Raw genomic sequence first — 21,456 nt, forward strand, 5'->3', positions numbered from 1 at the left:
TGGACACAACGCATAGTTTTAAAATTTTCAAGTTTTAAGCACAACTTGTGGCAGGAATAGGCAACATATTGACTCCAGATATTGTAAGATTACAGCTGCCATCAATAAGTATAGTCAATGGTGAGAAATGTCATAGAATTCACAGATGTCAGTGAGTTATATCATTCATTAGTATATGTTTCAAAGAGGGTTGTTGTTTTCAAACGCGATCCTTTTGTGTTTTATTCAAGGTTTGACTATTTTTGTGGTAGTCTTGCAAGTACAGATTCTTTCCTTATAATAAACAGGACTATCCAATTGGCTCTTGATCAGATGATCAATCTGATCATCTGATTGTATATCTCCAGAATAATAATGTAAGTAAAGAGAAAGAGTTAAGCAAAAGTGATAGGTTCAGCCTACATGGATAGATTTATGGATGTCACATTAAAAGAGTCGATCCCCAACATTTGACTTTTGTAGATTCGATTATTCATGGAATTTATACAGATGTTCTCTCTAGGTATCTCTAGTTCCTCCAATGGGAATCAATGATCAACGTCATGCTACAGAACCTAGATAATCCCAGAGAGGCGTTTAAAAAATGCAATTTTAATTTGTGTCTTTTCACTCTCGTTGGGAGGCTATCTCAAGATTCCTACCGAGAATACTTCTCTAGGAATCTTTAGATCCTCCAATGTGATTCTATGGTTAGCTTTCAGTAGAAATCGATCACAGAATCATGCTTGTGAACTGAGATAATTCCTAGAAAGATATTCTCAGAGCTTTTTTAAAATAGCATTTTTTTTTATTTTGCTGGGTTCTAGTGCCCCTAACACAGCAAATGTGTAGGGTTGCCTGCAGTACTCAGCTAAACTTATCATAATCACTTTTGTTAGCATCATGAGGGTTTATGTGTCCATATATTGTGTTTAATTGTATTTTTGATTTGTTTTCATTTTATGTTCTGTTTTTAAACCCCTTGTGCCATGTGTAAGCCCACCCTCTAGGGAGATGGTAGCAGAAAACAAGAATAAAGTTATTATTATTATTATTATTATTATTATTATTATTATTATTATCGTCATCATCATCACCATCATACTTTATTTTATAGCAGCATTAACATGCATAGTGCATTACAAGTAAAACAACAAATAACAGTGGATTTTGCCAAAGGTATAAAATTGAATATATTTTACAATACTATTGTAAAATTGATTACTCAGATAAAATACAAAAAAAATGCAATACAGTGTAAATAAACTAACCAAAATGGCTTCTCTGGTCACCTTCTTGTGATATTTTGAAGGGCGAGATTGAGAACAGAGATAAGATGTTTATTTATCACCAAAAACTACACCCCTTATCACAGCTAAACATAATTTATTTTCCAACACACTGTCAACCGGAGTGCAAGAAGCCCACCTTCATTCTGATTTGGTTTCATTATCATATCGCATGATCTATAAGAATTTGTTATGTGATATCAGATGCCACTTCAGAATGAGAGTGGAAAGCATTGTGTTTGTGTTAGTCATGTCATCTTATGAGTGATGGAATGAATCCGATTTCTGTCTTACTTTTTTGGGATAGGATCATCAAAGGGAAGCATGAGAAGGAAGAGGAAGCTGTGAGAAATAGGGAAATATCTAGGCTCTGAAAATTGTCAAATGATAGATTGCTATATCTTTATAAATAAAAATTTAATGTTCATTTGTGGGATTAACGTAACTCAAAAACCATTGGGCGAATTGACATCCAGAGAGGACTGTGGACTCAAACAATGATGGATTTGGACCAAACTTGGCACGAATACGCCATATGCCCAAGTGTGAACACAGAAAGAGTGGGGGGGGGGGGGGAGAGAGACCTTGACATTTCAGAGTTGTAGTTACTGGGATTTATAGTTCAGCTACAATCAAAGAGCATTCCTAACCCCACCAATGACAGAATTGGGCCAAACTCCCCACATAGAACACCCATGACCAATGGAAAATATTGGGTTTTCTGGTGGTCTTTGGCGATCCTTCTGACACCCTCTCATTACCCCCACCCCCCAGGGTCCCGACCCACAGGTTGAGAAATGCTGCCTTAAGGCCATCCAGTGCAACTCCCTTCACCAGAGTAAGAAAACATAATCAAAGCCCTCCTGACAAATCCAGCCATAGATATAGATAGATAGGATTCAGACACTCACATGTGTATGTATGTATATGACAGATATGGTATCCTAGATTTGAAAAGGACCCCTAAAGAAGGACAATTATATGTTGCATGTTCCACAGTAGGAACACTAGATAATCTCTACATCAACACTGACAAAGAAACAACAAGAAGTACTGTTTACCCACAAGCATAAAGACATTACATAGAAACCAACACTTTCTCATTACTTTATTTTCCAGATCACCAGACTGGACCACAGCAACGCGTGGCAGGGGACCGCTAGTCATTTATATATCCTGTAGCCCACCACTGGATTATGTTAAAAGACAAGAGAAATAACTGGGTAGTATTACTTCAACTTCAGCCTTGAGGTAGCTAATATAATAGAAGATTACCAACTGCAGTCGAACAGCATGTTGTGAAATAAAGTGAAAGTGATGCACAGGCAGGCCATAATTACAGCAGTAATATAATAACATTCCATGAAACATTATTAAAGGGGTTGTTTTGCTTTGGACATGCATGCATAGCCCCTATTAATGTTAATCGGAGTTCTGCAGTGAATCAGCAACAGAACAGATCCCTAAATTAATTACAGCTAAATGGTTCTGTTTACTCAACTCACATGGAACCATTTATTCCACAGTCCAACACAATATTATCTTGAGAAGCACAGTGGAGAGAAAGGAATAAGGTACCAAGTTGAAATCTTGCTTTGAATAATTAGATTGTGACAAATAGTTCTGCATAGGAAAGTGTTGCTATGTTGGCTCTGAGCCACATTTGCTTAAGACTTTCTTCAGTACATTTTTCAGAAAACATGGGGTTTGGTGAGAAATAATCTAAGCGAAGAACAGAAGCTTTCCATAAATACACTTCTCACAGGAACATTCTTCATTAAACAATTATTTAGCCTGCATGCAAGCAGCACTTATTCATCCAGCTTGCCACTGATATTTCCAGAATGAAAAGGCTGGAATTCACACTTTATTTTAATTCTTTTTTGGTGTCCTATAAAATCTTGCAGTTGGTAAACAAGGTATAATTGATGATACATCAGTTATACTGACAGGCAGTGCTATCCTAAATCAAAGAGGCACTGCCTGTAGGAAGTTTAGATTTCTTCTTGGAAAGCACAAAATCCATTTGTTCAGAAGAGTCCTCTTCTACCAGATGATCTTGGGTACCAGGCTTGCTCTATTCGCTAAGGTTTGCCTACAGTACAGCCAGAAAGGTGAGGAAGAGGGGGCAGAGAAGGTGAAGAACAAGGAAGAAACGAAGTTCAAACCTCCTCCAACTCAAGGACATTGGGCGCATCTATACAGTAGAATTACAGGCAGTCCCTGAGTTACAAACATCTGACTTACAAACAACTCCTAGTTAAGAACAGGGATGAGACAACAGGAAGAGAGAGAATTATACCTCTCGAAAGGGAAATTCACTCCTGAAAGAGTTATCATGGGGAAAAGGTGCCTCCACTGAAGCTTTCTCACCAGTCATTGTTAATAATAATAATAACACTTTATTTGTACCCCACTACCATCTCCCTAAGGGACTCGGTGCGGCTTACATGAGGCCGAGCCCAAACACAACAATACAAGCAATTAAAATAAAACATAGATGATAACATATAACGCTATCAATAAGACTGCATACAATTAAAACTGTGGGAAGGCCAAATGTAAAAAATTAAAATTGGAAATAGTGCTGAGGCATGGACAAAAAGGTGATAGTGGCGCTTGTGGAAGACATACGAGCAGACCTAAAAATATAAAGTGCTTTGGAGGGACAAAGTGCTATGGGATCATTATTCCGGGAAGGCACACTGGAACAACCACGTCTTCAAGCTCCTCCTGAAGACTGCCAGGGTTGGGGCCTGTCTGATGTCCTTAGGGAGTGAGTTCCAGAGTCGAGGGGCCACCACCGAAAAGGCCCTCTCTCTCGTCCCCACGAATAGCACCTGCGATGCTGGTGGGATCGTGAGCAGGGCCCCTCCAGATGAACGAAGAGATTGTGTGGGTTTGTATACAGACATGCGGTCACGCAGGTAGGTGGGTCCCAAACCATTCAGGGCTTTGAAGGTAAGAACCTGCACCTTGAATTGGGTCCGGTAGATAAATGGCAGCCAGTGGAGCTCCTTGAACAGGAGGGTTGACTGCTCCCTGTATTGTTTCCACAATAAGCCATTTCTTTCCAAAATCCAATTATCATAGGGACAGAAAGTGAGGTGACATCTTCTTTCTGTCTTTTCATGCACACAGGCAAAGCAAACATCTCAGAAATGTTAAATATTATGCTATTCGAGGCATATATATTTATATATATATATATATATATATATATATATATATATATATATATATATATGGCTGGAGTTGCACTTAAAAATGCATTCGTTCCGATTTACATATTAATTCAACTTTAGAACAAGCCTACAGAACTTATCTTGTTGGTAATTTGGGGACTGCCTGTACTGCACTTTGACACAATTTCATTGGCAGAACTCAATGCTATGGAATCCTGGGATTTGTAGTTTGATTAGGCACCAGTAATGTTTGGCAGAGAAGGCTTAAGATTTTGTAAAATTGCAACCTCCAGGATCTTATAACATTGATCCATAGCAGTGAAAGTGGCATCAAACTGCATTAATCTTGGCCACACAGTTTACTACTGCTGTATCCAAAATTAGAATGACCCTACTATATTGCTCTTATTCTCAGTGCTGCTACACATCCTATGCACTTTACTCACCGGCCCTATCCTCTGAATTGTTGTAAACTAATCTGCCCACCCATATTGAGACTTGAATTATGCTATTGTTGTTGGCTTTGATGCTTGTTTTATATATTGTTATAATGTTGTTTTATGCTGGTTTAAATTGATGTCATGCATTTTAATATGTTGTGTTTTTTAACTTTGTCGATTGGGCTTGGCCCTATGTAAGCTGCCCCAAGTCCCTTCGGGGAGATGAAGGCGGGGTATAAAAATAAAGTCATTATTATTATTAGTAGTAGTAATAATAATAATTCCATAGTGTAGATGCACCCCTAGTTTAGATGACTTTTAGTCAGTTAGTATTAAGATACATCTTGTAATGTCACTTTTACTGTTTTCACTGGGGGATACGGACACCTATTAACATAAACTGATTGTTTTGTTCTGTTAGCAAGAACCCCAAATCCATCACTCACAGTTAGTGATTTAAAAAAACTTTAAGGAAAAAATGGTTAAAACAGAAAGAAATCTTAGAAGTTTGAGATTCATTATATGCAAAATGTGCATGTACATTTTTGTACAGAAACACCACTTTCTGTGCAAGAAATAGCATCATCACATTATCGCATTATGTGTAAAAATATCATTTTCTACATGGAATATGTACTTTCCCATGCAAAAAAATCAATTTCTTTGGTAAAAATAAAATAAAAACATGCTGATTTTGTGCAGAATCAGTACCAAACCAAGAATACCCTTTGAATGTTGTATAGTCTTTTAAAACTTTCCTTCTGTGAGAAAACTGATAAAATTATTTGTTGCATTCTTTGAGGATGACATTAGCCAGCACTTACATTCCTGCATCACATTTTTTGAAGTGCAAAATATATCTACCAATTCACTTGTCCCAATATATTTCTGAATTGCTCATTCATTCAATGAGTGCTCAAGCTGATTTACAATAAAACCATAAAAACAATAAAGTGAAACAATTCCAAGTAAAGCTAATAAAGGCATACATTAAAATAAAATCAGAGAAATCTTATAAAATTAAAAGAGTATAGTTTTTAGCACTATTTAAAGGCCAAGAGCAGCAGAGCTTGATAGTCTTCCTTGAAAGAGTTCTGCTGTATAACTGGGACACTGCTACAGAGAAGGCACTATCTTGAGTCTCCATCAATCTCAGCTTTATAGGAGGCAGGACATGTAAAAGGGCCTCAGAATAAGAATATAGGCTCTGAGCTGGTTCATGGGAGAAGCAGCAGCCATGGTTTCTTACATATCTGTCTGAAAGTCATAAATCTTAGAAGTAAGAACTGGAACCTTGAACAGACTTGGAAACAAAGAGGAAAACTGTAAAGGCGTTTCAAGACTTGTGCTATATGGTCTGTAAAATGTACACATCGGATAATAATCCTCCTGGTGAGTTTTGAGCTCACTTTAGTTTTAAAACTTCTCAAGGGCAGTTCCACATTGTTGTTAGGTGCCTTCAGGTTGTTTCCAACTTATGGTGACCTTAAGGCTTTTCTTATCAAGATTTGTTCTGAGAGTGATGTACAGTAGCCTAAAGATAAGGTAATGGCGGCATAAATCCATCTAGCTAGATCAGGCACAGGCAAACTTCAGCCCTCCAGTTGTTTTGGACTTCAACTTCTACCATTCCTAACATTAGGAATTGTGGGAGTTGAAGTTCAAAACACCTGGAGGGCTGAAGTTTGCTCATGCCTGAGCTAGATCAAACGTTTACAAGAAGAAACCCAGCTTGTGTACTAACAGAAAATGAGTGGAAGTATTCCTCAACGTTTACATGTGTTCATCAGGAGCATCTCAGTGGTTTTCAACTACTTATTTCCTTTTTTTTAGCATTGTGGACAAAACAATTGAAATCTTGCTGAATTCAAAAACAGCAAGGCTACTCAAAACACGGATTAACCATGTTGTCTAAATGCCTGATCATCATTTCCCAAAGCAGTTACTGTACTCCCAACTCAAGAACAGAAAGCAGAATGTTGGTGGACAGAAACAAGAGATTTAAAGATGGTTTTAAAGCCAATCTTTAAAACTATGGCATAGATAACAAGAACTGGGAAGTCCTGCCCTTGAGCACTCTAACTGGAGGTTGGTTTTTGTTTGTTTGTTTTTTGTGTCAGTCGCTTCTGGTGTGAGAGAATTGACCGTCGGCAAGGATGTTGCCCAGGGGATGCTTGGATGTTTTGATGTTTTACCATCCTTGTGGGAGGCTTCTCGCATGTCCCCGCATGGGGAGCTGGAGCTGACAGAGGGAGCTCATTTGCGCTCTCTCTGGATTCCAACCTCTCACCTGTTGGTCTTCAGTACTGCCGGCACAAGGGTTTAACCCACTGCGCCACTGGGGGCTCCTTGTTTACTCAAAACTGGAGGTGAGCTGTGACCAACAGTGCTGTGGAATTCAAAGAGGCACAAATGGAGGACAAAAGGTAGAAATGTGTCAAGAGGAAGGCGCATCAAGCCAACCCAGCCTGACCGGGACCACCTTCCATCTGGAAACCGATATCCTCATGCCAAAAGAACATGTGGATCAAGAATAGGTCTCTACAGTCACCTACGGACCCACCGACAAGACCCTACATTTTGCTTTCTCCAGTAGGTACAATCATAAATATAAACAAGAAAGATTAGTCTATTTTAATTAAGAAAAACTAAACTATAATCTCAAAATGCTACAATGTGTAATATACCTTCCTGAAGGTGAAAGCTAATGTGTTCCCATCTTCATTTGGAACAATCGCTTTGGCTGTCTCAACTGTTCCTTGACTCCAAGGTTGAGACTTCAATAATTTGAAATCAAAAAAATTCAGCCAAACATGGGACAGCCTGTAGGATAGGACTAGCTTCTTTCAGCTGCTCTTTTATCAGTACTATCCAGAATTTTCAGTGGTGAGGAATGATAGGAGTTGCCATCCAACCATATCTGGAAGGTGGGATGTTTCATACCTGTGCCGTCACACCCAGACACTATAAAGTTAAAACTAAGATGTGCTTCTCTCTTTATCCGGGTGAACTGCAAGTGCCTTACTTAGAAGCTTAGAATTCCCAGCAACTGAGGCCAGTCTAGATTTGAACATCAAACAGAACATTTATTTCTCAAAGTCCTTGACAGACTTGGCACAGCTTGATGAAGTTGCAGACACAAACAGTCTACTTGTGAAACCATATAGATGTTCTTTCCTTCCCTTTTCCTTCAGCTGCCAAGTTAACTTTCCCCAACGGTAGAAAAATCCTGGGATCTTTTACCCTAACCCTGAGCTGCTATCTTTTAGAAAGAGCAGGTTGTAGTGAAATCTACCTTTTAGGCGACCAGGCCGAAGCCTGAATATCAGTAGCTTTCATCTTGAAAGGCAGGCAGAAGCAGGAGGAGGAGTCAAGCCGACTCCTGATTGGGTAGAGCAATTAGGGGAGGAGTTGGTTGAGAGAGGGAAAAAGGCTGTCAGCTCTTGACAGAGAGAGAGAAGTGTCTTGACATCAGACACAGAAGGATAGGACTTTAAGAGAGGAAGCTAGATAGAGTTCTGACAGGGAAGAAGAGTTTAAAAGTGAGCCTTTAGGTTAGGGAATAAGGTTGAGACAAAGGCTAGGGTTTTACTGTGTTGAGAGGACCAGTAAAAGAGAGTTTTGTCTTATTAAACTTAGGAGAAGTTTAAGCTATCTTATTGCCCTGTGTGTGAGACAGACAGGAGTCTGTTCTCTAAGAGTTACTGTTTCTAAGGATAGAACAGTGTATTTAAGGAAACTCACAGTTTTAAAAGCTTTTTGGTCAGTAGAACTATCTGTTTAATCCAACTAAGCCTCTACAACTGAATTACGCTTCTGTACCGCTCATTCCATGAGTAGATGTTTGTTCCAAGCTCAATAAACCTTTTCTAGTTCACTTTTAACTGGTGTCAGCTTCAGTTTGTCGAGCACTTTTAAAGTCCAGTCAGCCAGTTAAGAAACAATAGAAGAAACCAGGGCAAACACACCTTACCTACAACACATTCATACCTTTGGTTCCTCAGACCAAGAAAGCTGAGGTGGTGGCGTCTAATACTACCAATAACATCGGTCATTTATAATACCTTTTCATCCCTTGCTTTGGTGGCAGAGGTGGGATTGTTTGACCACCCTGCCCAAGCTGTGGCGCTTTAATTTTACTATACTGGTGGCAGAGGTGGGATCCTTTCTTCCCCCCTGCCCAGATATTTTTAATTCTGTTATACTGGTGGCAGCTGTGGGATTCTTTGTTGTCCCCCCTGCCTCAGATATCCCTTTAACTACGTTATACAGGTCTTCCCCTATCCAAGCTCAAGGTTAGTTTGGGGATAAAGTAATGGAGCCTTTCCCAATGGCAGAGAAATCCTGAGATATTCTCTGCCTGAGCTGTTATCTTTTAGACCGAGCAGGTCTTCCCCTATCTGAGCTCAGCACCAGTTTCAAAGGCAAGAGGGTAATCGTACTCACTATAGCCTGTCCGAGCTGCCTAGCTTGGCCACCAGCACATCTGAGGCTTTTTCTATACTGAAGAAGGCAGGAGAGCTTCTTCAAAATGGAGATCTCATCCTCAGGAAAAAGGGCGGTCTCTGGACCAAAGAGATACTTTTTTAAGCCAATAGCTGCAAAAGGCTTGCAGGCCGGCTTCCAGCCTCTGTTAATGTTTGAATATTAGGGTGCTGCTAAGGATGTAGCAACCCTGGGGGAAATGCAAAGGGATGCTATTTCAAGCAACTAAGGGGCAATGTAAACCAAGCTCCTGGAATCAGAACAATACCTCTGACAGATACTATTTCAGGCCTTTCCTCAGTGGACCTTTGGCTTCAGCTGCTTTTGAGCAATTCATTCCCATTCCCTAATTTTTGTGTCTAACAAAACTTTCCCGTGATTTAATCGAGAGTTAAATCTTGAGAAACCTATCCTTTTCGGTCAGTCTCAGGGAACTCATACCTTTGTTTACTGCTATACCATCCCAACCATTCTCTCGGTACACCCAGTCTTCTCACCTGTAATTCATACCTAGCTATTCATTCTGTTTTTAAGGTAAAAAAAATGGAATGGGGAAATCTGCTATTCGTATGTATAATACCAATCAGGATGACAAAAATGCATGCTGTCCAGTGGCTTTTGTTTGAGCACACTGAAGTGTGATAATCAACTATCCTTGTATCAAATGCCTGGCGGTTAGCAATTTAACTTTGTAATTTTACAAATATTGATTCATTGATCTGAACTCCACTGCTCTTTTTGATACATACTATACATCACATTCCGGTAGATCTTTGCCTTTTGCATTGGTAAAAACCCTCCTGCTAGGGCTTTAATTATTTAACTCTTGATGTTACTTAATGTCAGTGAGGGGGTTCTTAAAGCAGAGGCGAACAACTGCCTGGGGCACTTCCACAGTACACAGTTATGATGCAATGATTCTCCTTTACCTGCCATTTTTGCATTCTATGGAATCTGATGATTTACAGGTTTAGGAAGGGTATTTAGGCTTTGTTTTCATAAAATTCTAACACATTCTCAAATTACAGACTTCAAGATTCCATTGTACCTTGCCAAAAGAGATATAGTTGAATCATATTACAGTCAACCTTGACTGGGGTTAGGCCTGCAGGACCTGTCTCTACCTGAGAGAACATTTCTCTAAGAATTTCTAGGTCTTCCAGCATGCCACAGTGGGCATCTTCCACCAGAAGTTGATAATAAACTTGCTCTGGAAAACCTAGGACTTCATCACACGGGGCTCTTTCCTCATTCTATGATACTGTTAAGATGCAGCCAAGATGGAGCCTGATGGAGCCCACAACATCTGGTAGGGCTCCGTCCTGGCTGCATCTTGGCAGTATACTCAGAGGCAGCCCTAAGAACACAGGGGACTACCTGTGTTCTCATTCACTAAGCTGGGGCAGTGCTGGAGGAAACCAGGAGCAGCCGGAAAATGTTGTGTGATGGTATGGGGACGAAGTCATGTGTTGCAGCATTGATTCCCCTACTGTCCCCAAGATTATGAGGTCCCTAGAGTGAACATATCAATCTGTAATTAATCAAAAGTGAAAACCTGCCAATGTGGAGTGCCAGCTGCAGTGTAATTGTGTAGTCTGAAAGGGTCCTAGGTGGCTGAATTATCTCCCCTCCCTGCAGATCAGGATCTTGGAGAGCTGTTTTCTTTTCTGCAAACTCCACAACACCCCCACTTCTGTTTTTTTTTTTACTGAAAACTTCCTAGAGAGTATGAAATTTTTTTTACATTTCCTCCCTCCCCTGGGATATTTTAGGGATACGAGATGTGTTTTTGAAACCAGAAACTAAATCAGTATCGAGTCATGTGGGTGACTCATGGAAAACCCAGAAAGAGTCTTTATATTTGTGTGTGTTTCACTAGTGGCATTTTTCCCACTCCATCATGGCAATTAGGAGTGGTTCCTTCTCCAAAATATAATCCAACCAAGAAATCTGATTGTTTGTACATCCGTCTTAAGACTTAGACAAGAATGTTCTAAGAAATACTAGGATCACTTGGGCTTGGATGGAGGCATCTCTAATTGGGATCTTGGTCAGCTGTAATGATGAAACCAAAGCAGGGCCACAGACAACAAGGAAATATCAGTATGCCTGGAGAAATCATCTAGCATAAAAGTGAACATACTATTCTTAGTAGCCACATAATACTGAGCATGATTTGGAGTACTGGAAAGCTTTTCTCCTGCGGTTTTGTGAAATATTTAGTGCAGTTATAAAGCAAAAGTTTGCTTGTACAAGGTCCCACATTTTAATCCCTTGCATTTACAGACTGGGCTAGGAAAATCTCTTGCCTAAAATCCTGGAGAGCAGTTGTCAGACAGTGTCAACCATACTGGTTGCCAGTGGCAGATGGTGGTTGTTATCTCAGTGGGGAAAATGAATATGTTCTTCATTTTAGCATAAATAAATATAAATAACTTTATTTTTATACCCCACCACCATCTCCCCAAAGGGAATCGGGGTGGCTTACATTGGGGAAAAGCCCAGAATCACCAAAAAACAAACAAACAAACAAACCAGCAATTAAAATCAATCAAGTAGAAACATAATGCAGTTACAACAAACAACATCATAAAACAGAAAATAAATAAATAAATAAAAAACCATATCATGGCTGAGTAAGAATCGAGGCTGGGTCCAGGCTCAAAAGTGCAGTGAAATTCAAAGTAGAACTGAGGAGATAAGCAAAAAATCAGGGATATCAATCTAGAGGAAATACCTCTAGCCATAAGTGTCAAGAATTGATGGAGGTGTGGATAGAACTAAAGTGTAGGAACATAAATAAGGTGGGGCCAATTCTCTGGTGAACTGCCTAATCAAAGGCACAGTGGAACATCCAAGTTTTTAATTCCTTATGGAAGGTGGATAGGGTGGGTGCTTGTCTGACCTCCTTAGGGAGGAAGTTCCAGGGCCGTGGGGTCACCACCGAGAAGGCCCTCTCTCTCGTTCCCACAAGCCACACCTAGGACAGCAGCAGAAGCGAGAGGAGAGCCTCTCCAGATGATCTTAGGGTATGAACTGGTTTGTAGGGGATGATGCGATCACATGAACTTTGGAGAAGCCATCCAAAGTGAAGAATCCTGTCCCTTTAAAAAACAACAACAACAACTTAGTTTCGGTCCCTCAGCTGCCTTTGACCTTGAATAAAATCTTGGAGCAGATTTACCACTCTGCCAAAAGATAAATTGCCAGTCACCACTGTGCTGACTTAGATGAACCAGATTTGGAAAGTTCCTTTTCACCAGGTATACCAACTGAAAGTGTTATCTAAAGTAAAATAAATGTTCCCCAAGCTTTCAGAAGAACCAGTAGCCTGTTGCATAAGACAGCTTTCGATATTCTTTAACAGTACAGTATCTCCAATATTCTTTAACAGGATCTCTTGCTTTGTCTCAATGAATGGTTCTTTCTTTTTTTCCCTTCGCTTTTTGTCACATCTTTTCTTTCCATCCTGTCCATGTTTAATCTACCACGGGGCCTCGATTAACTTAGAAGCATCAAGCTGTCTGGCTCAGGTTGAGAATCAATTAAGCAGTTCTAATATTGCATTGTGCCCGCTCAATACCACAAGGGCAATGGTTGAGCTGCAGGAAAGCTCTATTGTCTGGGGGTTTTGTAGAAGCTACCCTATTGTTGGGAAATGACAAAGCTCAACCAACTCAAGTTCCTTCTTCTCTGTCTCTTTTTATGGGAAAAAGAAGAGGTACCCCTGCCACCCCATATGGCTCACAACATGTTGTAACATATGTTGGTGTTTAAGAACAATCTGACAGGAAAAGAACACAGCGGGCAATCTCAGTGGTACAAGGAATGCCATTTTGTCAAGTCGGAAGAGAAAAATAATAATAAAAATAACATTTTTAAAAAAAAAATACATCCCCATAAAGCTGGCATTTTTATCTTGCCACTCTCATTACTTTATTCCGTATGCCTCTCAAATGTAATTTTTTAAAAATCCTAACCAGCAGGTGCTACAACAGATATGTGTATGGGGTGGGGTGGAGGGAATTATGTACCCTGCACTACTCTTAGGCTGAAAACCAAATGAAAAACACACTGCATTTCCAGAAGCCTCTTTCTTGTCCGACCCCCTGCTAAGATGAAAGGTCAGGAAAAGAAAGCGAGGGAGAAAAAAAGGTATTTGACTGGGAAGACAAACGCAAATTTAATACAAGCCAATACCGGCACTGATAGTCCGGAGTGATTATATTCTTTGAATGCCAGATGTTAGACGCTTTCATAAAAGAAGCCCAGATATAATCCATTTAAAAACAAATAGAGCCCAGCTAGATTTTCCTAGCTGCAGAGGAGAAGTTTTGGAAGCTTTGCAGTGGAGGATTCTTTTTGAGTGGAAATGGAGAAGGGTGGGGTGATGGTGGAGAGACAGAGGGCCAGATGCTCCAGTGACGTATTACTGCCCCCTGCAGTTTCACGGTTTCACAGCAAGACGGGAGACGAGAGAAGAAAAACAATTGTCGGGATGGCAGCTGGGACTAAAGCTGTGAACAGCTCAAAGTGGTGATCTCGAAAGAATGTATGCTATCAGTGGAATTTTCCTTCCTCTGAATCTGTCCACCTTGGCCTGGAAAGAAATTGCAGTCACTTTCTTTTCAAGTCTAATATCCAGTGCTCCTAGCACTAGCGATTCATGGTCTCAGTGGGGAGGTGGGTTCTTTAAACTACTATTTTAAGGGGAACTTCCCCCATTCCTCAGAAAATGGGTTGCAGCTTGCTGTCAGATGTGAACATTTACCGTGAACCAGAAAGTTCCATTGTGAAACCAGCATGACCACTGCCCTGCTTTCCTGCACAATGTAGACAACAATGCCGTAAGACCACATAAGTCAGAGCTTTCCAAATTGTATGTCTCAACACATTAGTGTGTCGGCTGCAGTGCGTAGGTGTGTCAAACAAATTTATTTATTTAATTTATTTATTTACTATACCGCCATTCTCAGCCCGAGGGCGACTTATGTCGGTTTACAAAACGGCACAATTTGATGCCCACAACAGTACAAAAATAGTTTAAACATTAAAAACATTTAACATAGATAAAAAATTCATTACAATTAACATCAATAAACATAATAAAAAACCATAAGTCCTCTGCATTTCATTGATCAGTCATTGTCCAGTCACATTGTCCAACCACTTTGGGGGATTGTGGCGCCCCAGCTCCCAAATGTAACAAGGAGCCTCTGAGTCTATGTGAAATAAGTGATAAATCTCTCTCATATGTGTGTATATATATATGGTTTTAATGAGATGTTGTGTCCCCATCGATTTCATTATTACAATTTATGTACATGCCCAGGTCTCTTACAAAGGGTTTGATTTAACCTCTGGTTTGCTAGTGAAGTTGAATTACTGGTGCATGTCTTAAAAATATGTCACCAGCATGACATGTTTGGAAAACTCTGAGATAAGGTCAAGAATGTGACAGACCTTGTCACAGTTGTGTTGGAATGGCAGGTAAACATGCAGTTTCATAAAAATAAGGTCTTAACAGGAGGGCCTGATATAGCTTTGTATTCTGAGGCTGAGTAACAATTGGAACCCTCCATCCAAACAATATAAAACCCTAATTCAGAGCTGTGTCAAATGATTTGAGCACCTGAAACAAAAAATACAAATATCCTTCCACATTTGCAGGTTCAGAATGTGAGGATTTGAAAATTTGCAATTGCTGTATTTGTCACCAGCTCGACTACTTCCCTACACACAACCAAATAACACATTCTCTCTAGTCTCTTCCAGTTCTATTCTATGGACAACTTCTATGGTCTAGAGATGACTAGAAAAGTGCTCTCAGGTAAAAATATTAGCCCTTGTGATTTCTATTATATTTGCAGAACAACATATAAAGAAATAAGAAATGTTGCATTTTCATAACTCTCAAGTTAACCACCTCATTCAGTAGGGTTGGTTCTGTAACGATACCAAGGACTTCTTGGCTGGAGTTACACTGCCATATAATGCAGTTTTAGAATGCAGATTAATTGCCTTGAATTGAATAATATTATAATAAAATTATAAATAGTAATAATATAAAATAATAACATCATAGTATTATTAAAATAATAATAAATAATCCAATAATCCAGGTATTACCGTCCTTCCTCTCTACCTTAGAATTATAACCCAGTTCAATGCAGTTAATCTGCATTCTGAAACTGCATTATATGGCAGTGTAGATCCAGACTTCCACACTAAGCAGTTTATAGCACTATGATTCTGCTTTAACTGTCAATCTGATTCTGAGACTGGCCATTTCGGAAGGATCATTAAAAATCCTTATCTCATCTAGTCTGCTTGAGAAACTGTTTGCTCTATTTTAAATAAAATAAAGTAATCAGAAATAAATAAAACATTACTTTCCATTATAAAGTCATACTCTTGTCATTTCATTTTATTTTTTCTATGCAACAGCATCCCTTTTGGGCAGCGCTGTTTCTTTTCCACTTATGGTCCTTGATCCTTTTTTTAATATTCAAAGCTCCAAGGAATGAGTACAAATCTCTATAAGATGGTGGAATTTAGAAATAGCAAAACAAACAAACAAATATTTGCACAATGTCATATTGAAATTAACTGGTTGCACAGAACTGAAAAATAGTGTTGCTTGACAGTTCAGAAAAAAAGGAGAGTGTGATCAAAATGTGATTCTGTCTTTCTAACTCAATCACACCTCATGCTGGGATGCCGAGCGGATCCGCAATACGACAAATCCACCCAAGTCCAAGCCAGGTGAAACGCAAATTAGATATGGTTATATTTTTAATCACACAAAAGAATCTCATCCCCTGCAGAGTAAACAAAGTGGGCAATTGCATTTCTCAAAATGACCTTCACAAATCTTGCATTGTGCGCTTGTGTGGGCCGTGCATCCACCCATTTACTTTTCAGATGGTGGCATCAGCTCAGCTCTCCTGCATAAAGACAAACAAGAAATCCAGCATCCAGCCTAAACATCTCAGCAGGTGACGCAGGAAATCCCAGAAGACACAATCGGAAGATTCCTTTCCTGGCGCTGCAAGAGAGTTGCTAAAGCACTGCATGCAATTGCATCTGCAGGGGGTCCTGGCAAACACCCAGCGATGTTGACAGCATGATGCTCTATTCTTTATTCCAGCTGTGTATATTTTCTTGGCAATCATTACTACTTTCCTTCAGATGCTTTTGCTATTTGCCCGATAGTAGTGAAAGTGATTAGGGTGCATCTGTGGTTGAGTTAACATAAGGTCATATCCCCATATCTGCTTCCAGATGTGCTCTACTTTACATAGATCCTTTGTTTGGAGGGCTACCTCTTCCCAGGTTTGCAGAGCCCTTGAAATTTCCCATCCTCAAAAAAGCACTTGGAGGGAGGTGGAATCATCACAGTCTTTGATGTAAAGAGTGTGTGTGCCATGCATAGCAATTCTGATCAAGGTGTAAAGACATTGAGCAGCTAAAGAATCAAACTAAAAGCTTTTTTGTGTTGAACTGGAAAGGTTGTAAGGGTGCTAAAAATGAACTAAGTTTGTTTTGACTGAACTGATAGAATAACGAGGCAAGAAGAGAAGATGTGGTAAGATTCCTAACAACATCAGTCTATTTCACAAAGAGGTTGAGGTAGGTGGATTACAGATTAGATTTTGGGTAAATGAAAAATGTCTGAGCCCTATCATTGCTGCTTTCTCTAACATACCTTTATTATTTTTTTACTATACTGAGCATTCCTAACAGCCATTCATACTGTATTTTTTATATTGTTGATATGAGCCTTAAAGTTGTTTCTCACATATGGGCGCCCTAAGGTTTTCTTGCCAAGATTTCTTCAACAGGACTTTGTTTTCCTTTAAGGCTGAGGGAGTGTGACTTGCCCAAGAAGAACCATCTTGGAGATTAAGATCACCCGAGAAGGCCTTGCTCTCAATCCCACCCCCTTTGCAGGTGTGACTGGTGGGGATGACAGACAGGGCCTTCTTGGTGGTGGCTCCTCAGTTATGGAACTCCCTTCTCAGGGAAATTAGATCAGCTCCCTCCCTCCTGTCCTTCAGGAAGAAAATTAAATACTGGTTGTGGGATCAAGTGATCTCGAAGATTAAGATCATCTGAGGAGGTCCTGCTCTCAATCCCACCCCCTTCGCAGGTGCAACTAGTGGGGACGAGAGACAGGGCCTTCTTGGTGGTGGCCCTGCAGCTATGGAACTCCCTCCCCAGAGAAATTAGATCAGCTCCCTCTCTTCTATCCTTCAGGAAGAAAGTTAAATCCTGGTTGTGGGACCAAGTGTTTGCACCATGCAACAGTCAATATCTCAGTGTAATAATGAACAATTACAGATGACAATTTGGTATGGGTCCTGATTTACGCTCCGGGATTTTAAATTAACTGTTTATATTGGTATGTTTTAATGATGCGATTTTAATGTACTGTATATATTCGAGTATAAGCCTACTTTTTCAGACCTTTTTTTGGGCTGAAAAAGCCCCTCTAGGCTTATACTCGAGTCAAGGTTATTTATTATTTTACTCTGTTATAAATACGTAATAAATGTATTATTATTATTATTACATTTATTATTTTACTTTATTATTGTTGTTATTAATACATCTATTATTTTACTCTATTTATTTTTATTGGAAGGATACGCAATTTTTATGTAAAAGTTACAGTTTTATGTAAATATTCAAAAACATTTAACCTCCTGATGCCTCATTAATATAATGTTATTGGTATTTATTTTTATTTTGAAATTTACCCGTAGCAGCTGCATTTCCCACCCTCGGCTTATACTCGAGTCAATCTGCTTTCCCAGTTTTTTGTGGTAAAATTAAGTGTCTCGGTTTATAGTCGGGTCGGCTTATACTCGAGTATATACGGTATATGTTGTTTTATGCCGATATGTGTAATATGGTTAAGGTTCTTAAGTTGTAGTACATGTTATTGTTTAGAAATTATGTTTTGGTTTTCACATGTATGTATGGCATTGAATTTTGCTACTATTATGTTGGAAACCGCTTTGAGTCCCCTCAGGGGTGAGAAAAGCAGTATATAAATGCAGCAAATAAATAAATGAATAAGGTCACTCAGTGTGTTTCCGTGACTAAACAGAGATTTGAACCCTGTCCTGTAGCGTTATAGTCCCACATTCAAACACTGCACCACACTAGGTCTTATTTATATATGTACCAAAATATTTGTAATCCACTTTATCTCAGACTATCTCAGGGTAGTGCTCTGTTACAATCAAATTGAAATATATAATTTAAAAATAATTTAAGTAGACTAAAAGCATATTTAAAAGTCATAAAGTAATTCAAGACATTTTCAAACGAGTTAAAATAGTTTTAGGATTATTAAATATGCACATGTGCAGGTTTGGCTGGAATCAGTTAGGCCACAAATGTTTCAATTTAAAAAGCCATCATTTTTACTTGGCACCTGCATGAATCTAAGATTGCTATTATACATAATAAGTTAGGTTTCTATTTAATTCAAAGCTGCTATTTCTAAACTTGCATTTAGAAATGCAATTAAATTAGCATATGGAAATACTATGCAAATCAATACCGTCTTTTGTCCCCCATTTTGAAGAGGGCTTCATTTTTTTTCGGAAAATGTGCAAGCAGTCGTCCTTCTGGCAGGTGCGACAGAGTTTTTTTGCAACCAAACCGTAATCCATGATAGGCTATGCCTTTAAATGTACACATTATTGCACACATGATAACAAGCATACAGAATTCTGATCAGTTATACAGTTCACAAATCCACTTTTCTTCAAGTTAGAGATGTGGAACCATTTTTTTCCAAGGCTTCTGTTAGCTATTGAGAATTTATGTTGTGCTTCCCAGGAAAACTATCGAGTGATAAATGTAGACACCCTAGTATGCCGCAATCTATACTGCTAGCTTGGTTCTGTTTTGCCTGTTGCCACATAAATCTTGTTAGAGAAACTGAATCAAAGAGGCAATTGGCTGAAATGGACATTGTGACAAATTCTGTTCTAACTTAAGTTGGACACGCTTCCAGGCAAACCCAAGTCTTGTTCAAAATGAACAGAGTTCTCTGTGAGACCTTTGGGTCAGATGTGTGAAGGGAAATTTCAGTGACAGATGAGAAAGTGCAAGAATGTGAGCTCCTTTTGGTTTTATTAAAGATCTACCATTGCTTTGCTGGATATACACTCTCCGTTTGTGCCCTCCACTCACATGCTCTGCCCTCCACATAAAAATTACTTCCTTAAATTCAGGATTAGTGTGACTTCATTTGTATCCACTTATAAACAATTGAATATTACTGCTTGCCTAGTCTACACTTTGCAGTAATCTAATTTCTCCCTTCTTTTTCAGCTGTACAAACCCGCAATGTGTGATCTCGCCCTAGTAACTGTACATTTTTTTTTGTTTAAAAAATCCTTCTTAGTAGGTTTCCTGCTGTGCTTTTCTGTTGCAAGGAGCTTATTCGGGAAGCAGTCAGAATATTGCCTCCTGGTTTCGGAAATTCAGATCATGTTTCACCGCACACCCGGTGTTCTTGATGCAGTTTACATTTAGAGCAAGGGGTTACATGTCATCAGCGATCACTGTTGGACATTTGGACCCACAGAACAAGACTGCCTGTGTGTTCAAGGTCTCTTCCGAGAGTCCTGACTCGACGGCAGAGGCACGCGCAGACACCACCTGCTATTTGGGAATCTCCCTGTCGCGCCTGAAGCCAGCAGGTGATTGGGACTTTGAGTATTTTCCTCTCCCCTCCCTTCACATCCATGTCTCTTTTCATATTTATCCATATCAATTTTTTTCTCTTCTACCATTTAGGGTGGATTTTCATTTTTTACATCAACTCTCTATTTTTCCCCACTATTCTCTTACCTGTAACAAAAATGTTCTCCTACTTTCGATGTAAACACTCTATTTTTTAAAATATATTTTATTGGTTTTCTTAGAATACATCAATACCTTCAATACTCTTATATTCCATCCTTAATTCATTACATCAACTATAAGTGTGTATATATCTTGTATATATAAAAATATTTTAAACACTCTATTTTTTCTTCTTCTTCTTCTCTTTTCTCTTAAGTTTGGAAACTCTATTAATAAAAATATTTACAAAAAAAACAACCAAAAAACAACCAATTTTTACTTATTCACAGTGTTATTTATTCACTTAGGATCTTCTATATAAGCAACACCCTCCTTTCAGGACCAGTCATTCATCCTATTTGCATTGTAGTTTTTTTTATTTTCTGTTAAAATTTAATTAAAATATTGAAAAAAAGAAAATAATAAAGATAATGTTTATTTATATCCCACTTTCTCTCTCTACGAAAGAGGCTCAAAGTGGCCTATAGTTAAACCGAATCCAATACAATTTAAAACCTACAAATATACAAACTTTAAAGTAGAATTAAATATTAATGGTATTAAGAATAAACAGTTAAAATCCTGAAAAACTAATTAAAACATATTCCAATCTAAAACCATAGCACTCCTTGAATAATAGGTTTGCTGTTAAACTCAGCCCTCCACATTGGCAATTTTAAGTTCACATATGTGATTATTCATGATTTGATACTTTCGAGCCCCAATTGTTCTGCCATCACACCTCCCCACTTTCCTATTGAAACCTCATCCAGATTTTAAACTCTGTTCTCTACCACTCCTTTCCTCTCCTTCCCATCAAAGCCATATCAAGATTTTAAACCCCTTCCTGTGCCGAAATGGATTTTAAAAACCCGCTTTAGCATCCCCACAAGCTACCCAATACCTGGGCTCTCCTTGGCAGAGTGTCTAGATGCCATCCCAGTAAGTACCGGGATAGCACCCAGCCACCTAGAAGCCCCCCAAAACAAGCTTTACATTTTAAAAAAACTTTACCAAGCTGCCATTACAATGGTTCCTTTGTCCTCTCAGAACATAGAAATGATGTGTTGGGGAGGATGAGGAGGAGCAATTTTGCTCCTTGCCCCTACTGCAGTTTGGTGCGTTACTCCTTTGTGCCAGGTGGATGGAAGGACCAATGTAATGGCAACCTAGTAAGGTTTTTCAAATTTAAAGCTTGTTTTGGTAGCT

This window comes from Anolis sagrei, chromosome 6 (genome assembly GCF_037176765.1).
Source record: "Anolis sagrei isolate rAnoSag1 chromosome 6, rAnoSag1.mat, whole genome shotgun sequence".
NCBI classification, from domain to species: Eukaryota; Metazoa; Chordata; class Lepidosauria; order Squamata; family Dactyloidae; genus Anolis; species Anolis sagrei.